This window comes from Panthera onca, chromosome F1 (genome assembly GCF_046562875.1).
Source record: "Panthera onca isolate mPanOnc1 chromosome F1, mPanOnc1 haplotype 2, whole genome shotgun sequence".
NCBI classification, from domain to species: domain Eukaryota; kingdom Metazoa; phylum Chordata; class Mammalia; order Carnivora; family Felidae; genus Panthera; species Panthera onca.
In genome coordinates this window covers 2,946,652-2,960,098 of record NC_138355.1, presented here as the reverse complement: position 1 = coordinate 2,960,098, position 13,447 = coordinate 2,946,652, and the positions used below count along the sequence as shown (strand labels likewise).

At 37.3% G+C, this 13,447-nt stretch overlaps 1 protein-coding gene and 1 pseudogene across 1 annotated transcript in view; one reads left to right on the top strand and one right to left on the bottom strand.

Annotated features, from left to right (window-relative positions):
* LOC132676859 (uncharacterized) overlaps positions 1–13,447 on the top strand; it is a 349,918-nt gene that overhangs the window by 195,212 nt on the left and 141,259 nt on the right. The gene's annotated exons all lie outside the window — the stretch shown is intronic.
* The window catches only part of LOC132677176 (ankyrin repeat domain-containing protein 26-like), a 161,001-nt pseudogene that overhangs the window by 54,326 nt on the left and 93,228 nt on the right, over positions 1–13,447 (bottom strand).

The following is a 13,447-nucleotide window of genomic DNA, read 5'->3' as shown; positions in this document are numbered from 1 at the left end:
GCAGTGTGTTTGATATGTTATTTCTTGCTTTATCTTGGACCTACCTACACTACAGCATTTTATTTCCACAAAAGGTAATCACTGCTAAAATTCCTTCACAGGCACATAAAGAATTTATAGATTTTTATCTGATTTCATGCTGATCCTTTTCAATGAAATGGCTGCATTCTTTTGTAGTGGACCACCAGTTAAGGAATCTGCCTTCTGCAACACTGGTGTGATCACAGATACTTTTGAAGTCCCTTTTTCATTTTCACCTTTCTTTAACTTCTTCATATGTAAACCAGGTTCCCTCCTTAAAAAGCAAAGCCATTAAAAAGCCATAAAAAAACCAATGCTTTCTAATAATTTTACTGATAAAGAATAAAAAGACAATCTTCATCAAGTTCTGAATTTTACCCATCTGACTTAATTTGATTAATTCAGAGAACAGTGCTGAACTACCAACCATACACAAGGAAATACTCATCTGTTGCTTCAAACACAGATAAATATACAATTAGAATACAATGTGATTTGTAAGAATGGACATGTGAAAAGCTGTGAGGACAAGAAAGGCTTTACTGAAGAGGGAAAATAAACAGCAGAGGTCACCAGGGAAAGAAACGGGAGAAAACCATTTTCTTAGAGATTAGAATGTGCGCACAAAGATTACACAGATGGCATCTAGGTGCCTAGAAAGGAAAAAGTATAAGCTTTTAGGAGCTTGGAAAAAAGCATAAAATACATGGAAGCAAGTAGTAAGAGATCAGTCAGGAAAGAAATTCTGAAGAAACTTGAAGGTTACACTAAAAAATTAGAGTTCATTGCCTAAAGGCAGGGACTCTTAGACATGGGAGTAATAACTAGATGTGTGCTCTATTTTCGGCTTTGCTTTTAAATATAAGAGTTCTTAATTTCAACAAAGTTTTAAAGTAGCATGAGGTCCATATAACAAGAAAGGAGAAATCAGTGAAATATCTTAGGGGAAAAACTCTTTTAAAATACCCATATGTCAGAGCGATATCAGTATCATAGTTGAACAAGATGTACCTTGTTGCGTCTCCCGACCTACAACAAACTGGCATCTTATCCACCCACGGGCAAAACTGCCTTTGCAGGAGCTCTGGGAATCTAGCACTATATTCCAAGGGACCGAGGAAAAGTCTTGCCTACCCGTGCATCACGTAACAGGCAGACATACTACAGTCTAATCTGTGGACCTAGCAATAGCCCATAAAGTGCCTCCAGGCCCTCCTTCTCAGCCACATCTGGGAGGCCCTCCCTAGAAAACACTCTCTAAGATAATCACCCGAGGATGAGAGAAGCTTTTTGGAAAACCAGGTGTCCTGCAGAGAATTTCCAGCATCCCACTGGAGCAAGAAAATCAGGTGTGGACACACTGAAGAGGTAGTCATTAAAGACTGGAGGAGGTGACTCCTACGTCAAATGCAAAGACAGCAATGAAAAACTACAAAGAATATAAAATATCAAGGAAATATGATAACATCAAAGGATCACAATAGTCTTCCATAATAAATCAGAAACACATGGAGATCTGTAATTTATTCAAAAGAGAATTCAAAAATAGCAGTTTTAAGGAAACTCAGTGAGTTACAAGAAAACACAAAAAGCCAATTCAGTAAAATCAGAAAAACACTCTATGAATAAAATGAGAAGCTTAACAAAGAGCTGGAAATAGTTAAAGCTAACTAAACAAAAATCCTGGAGCTGAAGAGTATAATGAAGGAGATGAAAAAAGCAAGAGTGATCACTTACAGGAAATGGATCAAGCAAAAAAAGTGAAATGAAAGACAGGAACTCTCAGATTATCCAGTCAGCAGAGAACAAAGTCAAAAGAATGAAAAAGAGTGAGGAAAGACTATGTGACTACAAGTGAACCCTCATAAGGCTATTAGCAGTTTCTCAGCAGAAACCTTACACTCCAGGAGGCAGTGGGATTACATATTTAAAGTGCTAAGAGAAAACTGACTACCAATCAAGAATACTTTACTCAGCAAAATTATCCTTCAGAAATCAAATCGAATAAATACATTTGATACACCACATTAAGAGGATAAAAAAATCATATCATCCCAGCATGTGAGGAAAAAGCATTTGAAAAATTCAACACCTTTTCAGGATAAAACTCTCAACAAAGTGGGTATTGAATTATCACACTTGGACATAATGAAGCCCATTATGATAAGCCCATAGCCAACATCGTATGCAGTGGTAAAAAACGGAAAGCTTTTACTCTAAGTTCAAGAACAAGGCAAAGTTTCCCACTTGACCACTCCTATTCAACAGGATAGAGGAAGTCCTAGCCAAAGCAGTCAGGCAAGAAAAGGAAATAAAAGGCATCCAAATCAGAAAAGAAGAAATAAAACTGTCTTTTTTTGCAGATGATATGTTCTTCTATATAGAAAATCCTGAAGATACCACCATAAATTTGTTCCAAGGATGAAGGATACAAAATCAACATAAAGATGCAGGGGTGACTTGTTGGCTCAGTCATTTAAGCTTCTGACTTCGGCTAAGTTCATGATCTCGTGGCTTGTGGTTCAAGCCCCCTATTGGGCTCTGTGCTGACAGTTCAGAGCCTGGAGCCTGCTTTGGATTCTCTCTCTCTCTTTCTTTCTCTCTGCCCCTCCCCTGTTCACACTCTGTCTCTTTAGCCTCTGCTACAAAGCTCTGATCATCAAGACAGTATGGTATTGGCACAAAAACAGACACACAGACCAATGGAATAGAATAGAAACCCCAGAGGTGAACCAACAAATATATGGCCAACTAAACATTGACAAAGCAGGAAAGAGTATCCCATGGGAAAAAAAGACAGTCTCTTTGTTCTGGGAGAAATGGACAGCAACACGCAGAAGAATGAAACTAGACGACTTTTCTTACACCATATATACAAATAAACTCAAAATGGATGAAGGAGCTGAATGTGAGACAGGAAACCATCAAAACCCTAGAGGAGAAAGCAGGAAAAAAGCCTCTTTGACCTCCACTGCAGCAATTTCTTACTTGACACATCTCCAAAGGCAAGGGAATGTAAAGAAAAATGAACTATTGGGACATCGTCAAGAAAAAAAGCTTCTGTACTGCAAAGGAATCAATCAACAAAACCGAAAGGCAACCGGAAGAATGGGAGAAGATATTTGCAAATGACATATCGGATAAAGGAAGGGCTAATATCCAGAACCTGTAAAGTACTCACCAAACTCCACACCCACAAAACAAATAACCCAGGGAAGAAATGGGCAGAAGACATGAATAGATATTTTCCAAAGAAGACATCCAGATGGACAACAGACACATGGAAAGATACTCAACGTCACTCATCTGGGAAATACAAATCAAAACCACACTGAGATACCACCTCACGCTGGTCAGAGTGGCTAAAATGAACAAATCAGGAGACTACAGATGCTGGCAAAGATGTGGAGAAAAAGAAACCCTCTCGCACTGTTGGTGGGAATGCAAACTGGTGCAGCCACTCTGGAAAACAGCGTGGAGGCTCCTCAAATAATTAAAAATAGAACAACCTTATGACCCAGCAATAGCACTGCTGGGAATTTACCCAAGGGATACAGGAGTGCTGATGCATAGGGGCACATGTACCCCAATGTATACAGTAGCACTTTTAACAATCGCCAAATTATGGAAAGAGCCTAAAAGTCCATCACCCGATCAATAGGGAAAGAAGATGTGGTTTATATATAGAGTGGAATAATACTTGGCAATGAGAAAGAGTGAAATCTGGCCATTTACAACAACGTGGATGGAACTGGACGGTATGCAAAGTGAAATAAGTCAGGCAGAGAAAGACAGATACCATATGTTTTCACTTATATGTGGATCCTGAGAAACTTGACAGGAGACCATGGGTGGTGGGGTGGTCGGGGGAAAAAGTTACAGAGAGGGAGGGAGGCAAACAATAAGAGACTCGTAAACACTGAGAATAAACTGAGTTCATTGGAGGTGGGGGAGAGGGGAAAGTGGGTGATGGGCATTGAGAAGTCACCTGTTGGGATGAGCACTGGGTGTTGTATGGAAACCAATTTGACAATAGATTATATGTAGTAAAAAAAAAAATAAAAAAATCAGCATCAAGAGATCAGTTGCATTTCTAAACAATAACAATGAAATAGCTGAAAAATGAATATAAGGAAAAAAATCCCCTTCCCCAAAACATCAAAAAGAAAAAAATACTTTGGAATAAATTTAATCAGGGAGTTTCTGAAAGATAGGTGCAGTAAACACTACAAGACATTGGTAAAAGAGCAGCAGAGACACATATAAATGGGAAGATGCCCCGTTGTTTACGGATTCAAAAAATTACTACCATTAAATATCCACTTTACCTGAAACCACCTACAGAGTCAATGCAATCCTTGTCAAAATTCCAATGACCTTTTTCACAGAAATAAGAAAAGCATTCCTCAAATGTGTAAGGAACAAGAAAGACCCCAAATAGCCAAAGCAATCCTAAGAAAGAAGAACAAAGCTGGAAGCATAATACTTGCTGGTGTCAAACTATTACGAAGTTATGGTAATAAAAACCGTATGAAGTTGCACATAAGCAAACACAAAGATGAATGAAACAGAATCAAGAACCCAAAAATAAACCCATGCATAAAGTCAACTAAAAACCCATGCATAAAATCTCTTTGTTAAGAGACCCAAGAATACTCAAAAGAGAAAAGGTAATCTCTTCAATACATGATGCTGAGAAAACTGGATATTAACATGCAAAAGAATAAAACTGTGCCTCTACCTTACACCAGTCACAAAAGTCAACGCAAACGCAAATAAAGACTTCTATATAAAATCTTAAATCATAAAACTCCTAGAAGAAAACATAGGATAAAAGCTCCTTGACATAGATCTTACGAATGATTTAGGATAAGACATCCAAAGTACAAGCAATAAAAGCAAAAACAACCAATGCAATCAACAGTGTTTCTGAGCAGCAAAAGAAACAAGCAACATGACGGAACGGCAACTTATGGAAAGGATGACAACATTCGCAAGCTACAAATATGAAAAACGTCAATATCTAAAATGTGTGAAGAATTCGTACAATTCACCATCTAAAAACAAATATAATTAAAAACTGGGTAAGGCACCTTAAAAGCCGTCTCTCTTTAGAACATATTCAAATGGCCAAGGGTACACAAGAATGTGCTCAATGCCACTATTCATCAGGGAAATGCAAATCAAAACTGCAGTATATAGATATCACTTTGACCTATTAAAATGGCTATTGTCAAAAAGACAAGAGATATCGTTGGCAAGGATGTACAGGAAAGGAATTCCTTGTACTCCTGTAGGACTGTAAATTGGGACAGCCACTATGTAAAACAGTATGGTAGCTCCTCAAAAAACTAAAAATAGAACCTCCATATGAGCCAATAATCCCATTTCTGGGTATATATCTTAAAGACATGACATCCTTACCTTGGAGAGATATCTGCAGCCCTAAGTTTATTGCAGCATTATTTACAATAGTCAAGAAACAACCTAAGCATCCATCAGTGGATCCATGGATTAAAAAATATGGTATACATTTACAATGGAATATTTTCAGCCAAAAACAAGAAGGAAATCCTGCCATGTGTGATAACATGAGTGAAACTTGAGGGCTTTATGCTTAGTGAAAAGTCAGACACAGGAAAACACTGTATGATCTGACTTATATGTGGAATTAAAAACAAAATTGCATGAAAAACAGAACGACTGGTGGTTGCCGGGGTTAGGAAGCTGTGAGAAATGGGTAGATATTGGTCAAAGGGTACAAACTACCTGTTACAAGATTAATAAATTCTGGGGATTTAATGTGCAGGATGGTGATTACAATGAAAAATACTGTATTATATCATTTGAAAGTTGCTACAAGACTAGATCATCACAAACAAGAAATGATAATTGTGTGAGATGATGGAAGTATTATCACTATTGTGGTAAGCATTTGACAATATAAATGTATATCAAATTAATACAGGTACACCTTACAGTTACACAGATGTGTGTTACTTATGTCTCATAAATCTGGAAAAACTTCAAAAATTCAAAAGTACTCATATGTCATTATATGTCGCTCAAAAATAACAATCATCAGATTAGTTATGCATTTGTTTAAAAAAAATGGTTTGCGGTGCCTGGATGGCTCAGTTCATTAAGTGTTTGACTTTGGCTCAGTTTGTGATCTAAGGGTTTGTGGCTTCGAGCCCCACATTGGGCTGTGTGCTGACAGCCCAGAGCCTGGAGCCTGCTTCGGGATCTTTGTCTCCCCCTCTCTCTGCCCCTCCCCAACTCTCACTTTGTCTCTCTCCAAATGAATAAACATTTAAAAAATTTAAAAAATTGATTTGGTAACTTTTGTATACTTTTAGCCTAATATCTAATCCTCACAGAAAATACTGGGGGATTCACCCAAAAGAAAATTATAATTCTGTTTTCGTGGACTAAATGCATGCAACAGAATGTTACCATACAGCTAAGTACATTTCCAAAAATAATGAAATTTCCCACAGATTATTTAGGACTTAAACATGAGCCCCGAAGCGCACCAAACACAAAAACAAAACTAGCAATTGTGTTTTTTTCAAAAAGATGTTATAGAGATAAATTTTCTCGTGGAAATAACATCCAAGAAAAGAATCTTTCTGAAAGCAATTATCAAACAATTCCTCTCGACCCAAACGTCAAAAATGAATCTGTAATTATAGAATTTGGAATAGCTTTCATTTTGAACCAGTCAATAGAAGCAAATTTTAAGTAGAAAACATCCGGTGAAAGACACCTCAAACTTAGAAGAAACAAAACAAAACAAAAACCCTAACACGTAGCCATGGTAAAAAGAAGCCACCAGAACCAGTTTTAAATGTGTTAATCAATGCCCACCAGCCCTACTCACCAACCAATCCATTTCAGCTCCTTCCTTCTGAAAGACAGACAATAAAGGACAAAAATCACTGCAATACACATGCTTCACTGTGCCAACCAATCCACAACAGTCTCACCTAAATAAGCATGGTGCTTCAGATGATGACAAACCATTTAATTTTCTGAAAGTCCTCCAATCCTTAAACTCCACTCTTCCCCAAACCTTGTATAAGAATAGCAGACTGCTTTGTTAGAAAAGACTATACCTAGCCAGCATAGCTCGCTCTTATTTGTAAGTGATCAATTCCAACTTCATCTTTTTATTTCAGCTATTGAGGGCTCATAATCCTTTGGCAAGAATTTTAAAGTTGTATGATAATTTGCCCCCATATTTTAGTTTCCTTAATAAATATAAAGGAAGTTTGCTGTTCCTTCGATACATTTCACCATAATGAAAACTAACATAAATACAACTAAAAGAATAAGTAGCAAGTAAACACAATATTGGGCCCCCCAAAATCCAAAAACTGTATATAACTGGCAGGTTTAGTTGTCAGAATGAACCCACGCCAAACTTTGTCAAAGTGGGGACTAGTATTAGGTTAAAAACTATACACACAAGTTAAACTCCGTTCACTCAATAAACATTGAATAAGTACTACATAGACTAGAACACTTTCTAGGCCCTGAGGACATGGTAATGAACAGATAACAATCTTACTCATGAGTGAAGTAAACATACAATAACAATAAGATACACAGGCAAATTATACAGTATTAGAGGAGAAAAACTAAAGCAGAGAAATCACATTTTGATGTGTTATAGGGGAAAGGGTAGTTGAAGTACTAGTCAGGATGGCCAAGAAAGGCCGTGCTGAGAAAGTGACTTTTAATCAAAAACCTGAAAGGAAAAACAAACAACAAAGGAAAAAGCAAGCCATGAGGTATCTGAGGGAAAGCATTCCAGATAGAGTCAACTGCAAGTACAGAAGTATGTCCGGTGTACTTAAAGAGTAGTGAGAAATCAGTATGGCTGGACAGAATGAAAGGGGGAGAAAAGAGTTCAAATCAGAGAGAGAGAAGGAGACACCTGATCATATACAGGCCTTGTCGGCATTAGGAAGAGTTTTGGCATGTACTCTGAGTGAAATGGGAGGCAATTAGGCTTTGAGCAGAGGAAGGATACAATCCGACTTACGTTTTACTAGATTCAATGTGTTTAGAATTAACGGAAACAGAGGAAAAACAAAAGAAGAAACAAACAGGAAGACCAGTTAGTTACCTATTACACCAATATAAACAACAGATGATAGTCTCCTGGTCATGGTAGATGTGTTTGGATTCTGGATATATTTGAAGGAAGACCTAAGATTTGCTGACAGATGAGATGTGATGTGTATGAAAAAAAAAAGAAAATAGAAAGAAAAAGTGAAAGGAAAAGAAAAAAAGACAGGAGTCAAAGATGACACCAAGTTTTTTAGCAGAGCAACTCATAGAACTGTTATTAACTCAATTAAGAAAGACATGAAAGGCAAATATTAAGAAAGAATATCAGGAGTTCAATTTGGGACATATGAAGTTTGCAATAGCTATCCAGAAAGAGATATCAAGTAAGCAGTTTGATATGCGGGCCTGGAATTATGGAGAGAGATCCGGGCTGAAGATATAAACTTGAGGATCATTAGAATACACAAGATAGTAAACGTCAAGAGAAGGAAAATCAAAGGCAAATTCCTGGAAGACATCAATGGGTTAAAAGGTGGGGGACGAGGAGAAACAAGCAAATCAGGCTGAGGTTTTCAGACTAGAAAGGCAGCGGGAAAATCAGGTGAGTGAGTGATAGCCTACATGCAACATGGAGACAGAATTTTGGAGGAGAGACTTTTCCATGGGGTCAAATATTGCTGAAAGGTTAAGTAAAATGAGATGTATGAAATTATGTTTAGATTTATTAAAGTGAAAATCGGTGGTAACCTTGAAAAAACAATTCTGGAGGAGTGAGATGGAAAATTGATACAATGAATTCAAGAGTGGATGGGAGGGAGGGAAATCAGGATCAAAGAGTAAAGAAGGCTGTTGATGGATTTCATAGCTAAGTGGAATGGTCATGGTTGATCTAATTTTCTATTGTTGCTGTAGTTTTCAATTGATACATAATGATTAGGTAGTATTTTTGTAATATTTGGAAGTCTTAAAAACTGCATATATGTAACACTAGGTTGTTTTTTTTTTTTTTTTTGCTTTTTTAAAATGACAGACCAAGGTACTAAATAACTCACAAAATTATACACTGAGAAGACTCCTTAAATTTTTTTCTAGATATATGATATTATATAAGCTGATTACCATTTTTCTCATGCTTGGAAAGACCACAGAAAAACTAAGTTTCAAGGGCAGTATTTCGTGCTTGATAAAAAATATTGAACCCTAAGGGCACCTGGGTGGCCCAGTTCACAAAGCATCCCACTCTTGTTTTCGGCTCAGGTCATGATCTCTAGGTTCTCTACCATCGAGCTCTGCACTGAGAGCATGAAGCCTCCCTGGGAATCTTTCTCTCCCTCTCTCTTTGCCCCTCCCCCACTCATGTGTGCATTCTCTCTCTGTCTCTCTGTCTCTGTCTCTCTCTCAAAGTAAACAAACATTTTTAAAACTTCATCCAACTCTAGGATATTTTGTACTATCCAAAGTAATGAGTCATATTAAAATTTTATACACAGAAGTAAAAGGGGTTGGGAATGCAGAATATAGTCCTACTTTGTAAACTGAATTGTCATAAATTGTAGAACATGAAGGCACTGTTGAAAAATTTGGTGTGGTGCATGTTGAAATATATTTTCTAAAAAGGCAGGATAATGGTATGCAAACAAGGTAACTTTATAAAAACGATTCATTGCATTATCAGCATCTTGGTTTATAGCACAGGGGTCATGAAATATTTATATAGAATATGAGACATGTTGCCACGTGAATCCTCTTGGCAATATTCAGATTAAGTTGAGGGTCCAACATTGGAGCACTCATGCACAGGGAAACAAAACCAAAAATCTAATAACTAGCAATTTTGTTGGTAGACTGCCAGTGTAGCAGGGACCTTCCATTTGCAATTCGGTAGATATTAAAAGTATTCTAACAAAATGTGCACAAGACATGATATCAAACCAAACCAAATGCTTTAAATACAATTTGTTAAACCATCAGTACACCTAGACTTAAATTCATTTTTTTAAATGGTCACATACCCCATTACTTTATAGAAGTGAAACTTTACATCCTTATTAATGAATGGATATTTAGCCTATCTGTGGGGCACCTAGGTGGCTCAGTCTGGTGAGCATCTGACTGTTGATGTTGGCTCAGGTCATGATCTTGTGGTTGTGAGATCAAGCCCTGTGTTGGCCTCTGCACTGTTAACGTGGAGTCTGCTTGGGATTCTCTCTCTCTCCCTCTCTGTCTCTGCTCCCCCTCGATGCTTGGGCTCCCAAGTGTCCACAATCTCTGTCTCTTAAAATGAGTAAATAAACATTTAGTCTATCTCCAAACGTTTGATATGAGAATTCTATAAAAAATATCCTTCACATACACATGTAACGTATTTATAAAAGTAACCTTAATATATCTGTCTTATTTTGTATATGTAATAATATATAATAAAAGTCCTTATAGTGTGTGTGTGTGTGTGTGCACGTGCAGGCGCACGAGCTTGCTCATAGAAGTCACATATTTCAGAAGGCCCCTGTCCTGAAAATGAAACCATTGGAATAAAGGGATGACCTAACTGAAATACATTTCTCATATTTTATTCTTTATTTTTGACAGTGACAGAGACAGAGCACAAGCAGGGGAGGGGCAGAGAAAGAGGGAGACACAATCTGAAGCAGGCTTCAGGCACTGAGCTGTTAGCACAAAGCCTGACGCAAGGCTCAAGCTCGTGGAGTGCAAGATCATGACCTGAGCCGAAGTTGGACGCTTAACCGAGGCACACAGGTGCCCCGACATATTTGAAATTTTGAAATACACTGCTACGTCACCTTTCTGAAAGGAGTTACCAATTTCATCCAGCCACAGTGTCTAAGAATGTCATTTTCCTCACATTTCCTAACTTTTGTTATTTTTTTAATAAAATATTTATCACTATGACTGCAAAAAATGGCATCTCAGTGGTATTTACATTTTTCTCATTAGCACGTAGGATGAAATATCTCCACGAAAAATACGAAATTTGTTCATCATGAACATTAGCTCAAACTAGAAAAGTTTGTTGCATAGGAAAATAACAATTACCTACTATTTAAATATTGCTATAGGCTTACCTATCAGAATGTTCATTTTCTGTAATAGGCAATTGATCGTTATCAGTTTTTCCATTCTGTCTTTGTGGAATTAATCTAGCAGCCGCAGCATCATGTATGTTTTCTGATACTTCCATGTCATTTCCTCTGTGCTTTTTTTCTGCAAACTTTAATGGAAATTGATATAAAGGTAATTGTTACATTAGTCAATAAAAAGAATTATTTTCATTAACTTTATCATTTGACACTTTGTTATAAATTCAATGGAGGAAAATATTTTGTGTTTATTTTATCATTACAAGTAATTGTATTTTTTATTAACTCGGCTTCATTTCTGTTGGAATTTAAAAAAAGCAGAAGTTACCAAAATTTCTAAAAGGGCTTTCTTAATTTTGTACTCTTCTTCATATCCACACTTTGCTACCGAGAACACCCACCTACCTTTCACCATCTGACCCGGAGATACAAAAAATAAAAAGACAAGAGACAAATTTGTCCTTTTCTATCCTTACCACCTGGGATTTACACAACAGCCAGATTTAAAACCTGTGACATGGAGGTGCTCCAGTAACAAAACCAGGAAGCTTCCTCTTTCTGCACGGAGCTATTCTTTCCCTGACTGCCTTTTACAATTCTTTTTCTTTTGGATCCTAAGGTTCTCAAAAAAAGTGACAGTGTCCCCCTAAAATTTATGAACCAAAGTTTGCCACAACACAAAAAGAACAAAGTGAAACGGACGTTAGGGTGGAATTCTGAGAAGTTAGTAATGCTCTCCGAATCTCACATTCAATAACCATAAAATTTTATAGGGAGAATGTATAAGAGTAATGATCACTTTTAATCCCATTTGCTACTGATAACGTGAGTAAAACTCAAAAAGGTTAAATGATTCGTCCCAAGTTTTAAAGTGGCATTACCTAGCATTTTATGGCACCAAAAGAGATGACACAAATCTTGAATGCTGAATCAGAAAAATGACCACAAATTCATTAAATTAGTCAGAGGCATGAATAGTGTGACTTTGGCACAGTAAATTAATACCTTGATAGGGGACGAGGAGATTAGCTACTTATCTTTTAAAGGAGGGTACCTCTAGATTTTGTCTATTTCTAAAGTCCACACATCTCAAAATTCAGTTTTCCCCCTTGGAGTTAAATACTGAAGGTTTGCTGAAGGTTTATGCTACCTACATGGTAAAAATCATACATGCCAAAAGCTATCATACTCTATTGAACATAAAGTGAAGGTTTGACTCAACAGAAACATCTGAGAATGAGATTAAAAAATATGAAAAAAAGGGGTGATAACATAAATAGCTGTTATTAAGCCTATTTCAAGGGGTCATGTTGAAATTCTAAGTTCCAAGATTGTGAGTAAAGCAGACAAGACTGCCTATATTTGTGGGGAATAAGCTTAGGAATTCCCTGAGCCTGCAGTGATGGGTTAACCAGGCATAGAAAATTACAAAGCCATAGGATGCTCACAACAAAGTTTGGATAAACAATATTAGGTATCTAGGTATAGAGACGGCGAGGCAAAGGCTCCAAGACAAAGGTGTGTGAGGTAAACAAGATTAGATATTCAGGAAGATACCCTCCCCAATTTAGTACTATGGCAGAAAGCTTCTTTCACAGGAAGAAAGAATCAAATGAGGTAAACAGGTAAATAAGGCTATAGGCTGTAGGCTGCAGGGTGATGATGCCCAGAGGGAGCTAATTAGCAAAAGAAAGGTGCCTTATGGATCCTGAGGTAGCATCTGTCTTCTCCCCTAGACTAGCTAAGATAAGCAGAGAAGCTGCCTCAGGTCAGCTGTTAACAACCATCTGCCAGGGGCCAGGATTTTATTTTATATTGACCCTAACCCCTAACACCCTATATCTTGAAACCCCCTTTCCCTCATGCCCATGAGTTCATGTTCACAGATTGTCTCTTTGTGCACGTCCATGACCATGTTTGGAAGCCTTCTGATCCTAATAAAAACAGAGCAAGGACCCTTAATCCTGCCTCGTGTGTTCTCGGGGACATTAGCTGTCTCTCCCATTGCAATCCTGCATCCCGCTGCTGTCTTGCTAGACAAGCAAGAACCCTAGACCCAGAGTCTACAGACAGGTACTGAAGCAATAAATAAATTGCTTTAGCTGGGAACATATGTTTATATTCCTTCTCTTAGTTATTGCTTCTTTCTCATTTTATTGGTTATGGAAATTCAATTTATATTTAAGCCAATATATTAAAAAACCACCTGGAGATTTTTTTTTTACGCAGTTTCTTTCTGGTAAATCTGG